This window comes from Olea europaea, chromosome 12, assembly GCF_002742605.1.
Source record: "Olea europaea var. sylvestris chromosome 12, O_europaea_v1, whole genome shotgun sequence".
Lineage (NCBI taxonomy): Eukaryota > Viridiplantae > Streptophyta > Magnoliopsida > Lamiales > Oleaceae > Olea > Olea europaea.
Window position 1 is genome coordinate 28959072 of NC_036248.1, and position 4621 is coordinate 28963692.

Consider the following 4621-nt stretch of genomic DNA (forward strand, 5'->3'; position numbering starts at 1 on the left):
GTGACACGTAATTTGGCTTTTTGATTCATAATCGATAGCGAGAAAAAATAATAATAAAAAAAGGCGTAAAAATTAAAAATCTTAGCCAAAAATACTCTATGAAGTTAAAAGATGTTTAAAGTTGAAAAAAAATTAAATAACTCTTTATTATCTCGCCGCTTAGAGAAATCTTATTGGCCGTATTTATTCATTATTATCCATATTACTGTATAACCAACAAGCATTCCTATCCAGGATCCACATTATGCAGTAGCTGCTGAATGACTACATTAACTAAGCTTATGTTTGCCCCCATTTTTCAAGAATTTATTTTTTAAAAATTTAATTTCAATGACACAACTACCATAAAATAATTTTACATGTAATTCGAAAGTTTTTCTTCTTTTTTAATCACACATTTAAAAAAACAAAAAAATTTACCATTTAAAAATATATTTTCTTACCAAAATAGGGCTCAAACTGGGGCTAAATCTTAATTTCAGCCCCTTAACTTTTTTTTATTTACAAAAGTTAGTACCAAACCACTAAACTTCATGAGAGATGCTACATTTACAGAAAAAAGTTATACAGATGTTTTACAGAATAGACACAATGGTGGGGTCCATTCCAATAAAATATTCACATGGGGTTCACCCCCATGTCCCTACTCTATAGAAGTTCTGTAGAATTTTTTCTGTACAAGGGGCATTCCCCAAACTTCCTTAGAAGTCTATAAAAATATAAAGAAAATTACCAAAAGGATTTGAAAAATATGGGATGTTACAATCTACCTCAAGGAAATTCCATCCTGGAAATTTATACTTCTAGATTTCGCCCTTGTTTGGCTCCCATTTATTGAAAATGAAAATGGGAGGAATAATGTTTTTTTTTTTTAAATGAGCAGTTTTAAAAGAAGGAAAAATTTTCGATTTACGTATAATATTATTTTATGGAAGATTGTGTGGTTAAAAATAAAAGAGAGAAAAATAGAATGTAATGAAATGGAATTTAATAGGGGCCAAACAGGGGCTTCATACCATCCTTTCGTTGTGCGCTCTGGAAATTGTTAGGTCTAAAAGTGTAATTGGGGATTTTATAGACAAAACGAGCTAAATTGTATAATTGTAAACGTCAGGGACTTAATTGAACATTGGTGTAAAAGTCAGAGACTTAGGGTGCAATTTGTATAGATGAGGTAAATTAGTGTTGGAGTTGTTGAAGGAGTCCAAGAAGATCACACAAGATCATCGGAATGCAATTGGAAGTGTAAAGGATATCAAAGAGCCGCACATATTATGTTCCGGATTTTCAGTTATAATTTGCAACACATTTTTCACATAGAAAACGTTGGAATTTGGACAAGGCTACTTCTGGAAGATTTATATCCCTTTGAGTTATCTTTCCAACACAACTTGAATCACCTTAATTGGATATCGAAAGAGAAAGTTATGATGAAAATACTGAAAACTACTCACTGTCGCTCGCTTTTCACTGGCATTTCACTCGAGCGAAAAAAATAGAATATTTTTCGCTCGATTCTCGCTGGCTCTCACTCGAGTGACACTCCTATGTAGAAAAAAAACCCTATTTTGCATTTTTGAAGTGTTTTATTCGACCCATACCACCTAGACACATTCAAATATAAATACTCAAGTCCTAGAACGAAATTGAACAGGTTGCTATATTATTCCTTTATTGCAAAAGATATTCATAACATTTTTGAAGAGATCCAAGGTGCAATTAATTGGAGATTTCATCTACATCAATCTTGTGATCCGGCAACCATTGTTTTGGGTAAAAACATTGAATCTACATAACCCAAAACACCTTACTTCCTTAATCTACTGAGGAAGAGAATCTCCCATTGGAGGATTGAGAGAGGTTGATTGAGGCGTAATTACAAGTACAAGAACGGACGGTTCTTGGTGTTCCACTTGGTGATACAATCAATTAAGGACCATGAGGTTGTAGTGGACAGCAGATTGGGCTGTAAGAGGTAGATCAGGAAGTCTAGCAAGAGGCCAGAAATATCTACAGCAGTATATCGTGAGACTGAAATAGCGGGTCTGATTGGGTACGGAATTTGGTACAAGTTGTACTTGCTGAATTGGTATAATGGAGATAACTGACTTGGTTCCGGAATTTTACCCACATTGGGGTTTCTCCATCATCATATTGTTTGTTATTTACTACTTTACATAATATACAAACTACGGCATTCCAACATAGGTTAATTGACTTATATGATTAATCACCTAGACAACTAATTAAAGAGACTTGTTGCTTTAGTTAGATTAATTCCGCACATAAGGTCAAATTGGTTTAAAGTGAAATCTAGAACGTAAACTTGGTAACGTATAAAAGTTGAATTTGATACTGTATCACGTTAGTCGAACTTTCAGCATATCTAAGCGTTCTAGGTCAAATTTTTTTTCAAGTGGTATCAGAGCCTAAAATTGTGTCCCGGCCTTAAATAGTCTAGATGAGTACCTCATTGAATGTGCCGCCCCACTTTGATGGTAGTAACTATGCATACTGGAATGTTAGAATGGGGATATTTTTGAAATCCATGGATGAGCGTGTTTGGAAGAGCGTAGTGAATGGTTGGTCTGCCCCTAGTACCATAGTAGATGGTGTAGTCACTCCCACCCCTGTAGAAAACTGGTCTAGTACACAATTGAATAGCTGTAACTTTAATAGTAAGGCCATACATGCATTGTTTATGGCTGTGTCCTCTGAGGAATTTAGAAGACTATCTATGTGTGAGGTAGTTAAGGATGTTTGAGACATTTTACAAACCACACATTAGGGAACCCAGGCCGTAAAAAATTCTAAGTTACAAATGCTGACTAGTAGATTCGAGGAAATCAGGATGAGAGATGATGAGACATTTGATGTCTCTTATGCGAGCTTAAGTGATATAGTGAATTCCTCCTTCAACCTAGATGAGAAAATTCCCGAACCCAAGATAGTTAGAAAAATTCTTAGATCCTTACCTGAGCGTTTCAGGCTGAAAGTCACAGCTATTGAGGAAAGTAAGGACATAGACACTATCAAGGTAGAGGAGTTAGTCGGATCTCTCCAGACCTAGGAGTTGACCTTAGACAATCCTGCTAAAGAAAAATCTATAGCTTTGAAATCCGCTAAGAATAACCGGATGGAATCTTCTGATTCAGATTCACCCAATGATGAGGAGATGGCCTACCTAACTAAAAAAATTTGAAAAATGTTTAGGAATAAGAAAAAGCCTCAAGAGAGACAAAGAGGTGGCCCGAGTGAATCTAAGAAGAAATCCAAATTCGTGAGATGCCATAAACTGTCGCGGTTTCGATCATGTGAGGAATGAAATTCCTAAATATTTCAGAAAAAATTATAAGAATTATCGAAAAACTTGTATGTTACAGGTCGATGGAGTCGCGGGTCAATGGTTGCAAGACTTCTTGTTAGCTAACATGCTCTAGAAGCTTCCATTGAACCTCACTCGACAAAGGGTATGTAAATTCAAAATATGCTTATTTTCAAGAAGAGTAGGTTTAAGAGGGAGAGCATACGTTGTGATAGTTCCTTACTGCAACAATTGCATGTGTACAAGAAAACTAGTCTAAAACAAATTGTCTACACGTACATATCCATTCTTCCAGGTTAACAACATGGTTTTCTTACATTAAAGTAAAAGAAATTACTTATATTTGAAATAGTTATAAATTATTGTTAAAATAAATAATTATATACTTCCCATTCTACCTTCTTATAAGGTCTTTGAGAACAAAATTTGTATAAAGCTCGAAAGTCCTGAAATTATCGGATCTAATAGCAACATTTGACATTTGACCAATGGAAATTTTTACCTTTTAATAAATGAAGCACAAGAAACTTGTCTATATTACAATTTTTATTTTCCTCCTGATCCATCTCGAAAAATATAGCGTATATAAATTCATTTGAGTTGTTAGATATGTAATATGATTATACATAACATTTCAAGTATTTATTAACCTTAATACTATCAAGATCAAGGTTCAGTATTTGCTTTCACTATATTGGAATATATATAATACGTAGTCACCCAAACTTCACAAGATAGCTTAAACAAAAGCAACACATCTTGACACAGAACAATATTGTTAAATTGTGGAACCTAATTTATTGTATATCCTAATTAAGGACTATTTAGGAATTTATATTCTTGTAAAGTTCTATTAAGTAATTGGAGTCATTTTAAAACTTAATTTTGCTATAATTTATTTTATAAATCGGGAGCCATGGTTAGGCTTTATAATTCATCAAAAAGAGAGAAAGAGAGACTAAAGAAGATAGGAGTGCGATTTTCTCTTGTAAACCTTTTCTCATCTTTTAGTAAATTACTACAACGATGGGAGAGGACGTAATTTCACATTAAAATGAATCTCTATAAATCTTGTGTGCTATTGAGTGATTATCTTTCTTTCTTTGAATTGATCGCTCTCAATGGAATAGAATTATGATTTATAATTATCAACAATTGGTATCAAAGCTTTTGGTTTTGACTAAGAGCAATGATTGGCGACAAAGGAACGCTGCTAGAGATCTGCAATGTTGATGATATGGATTTTCATTATGAAGGATGCAGATTGAGGGTTACTTGTACAATAAAAATTGCAAC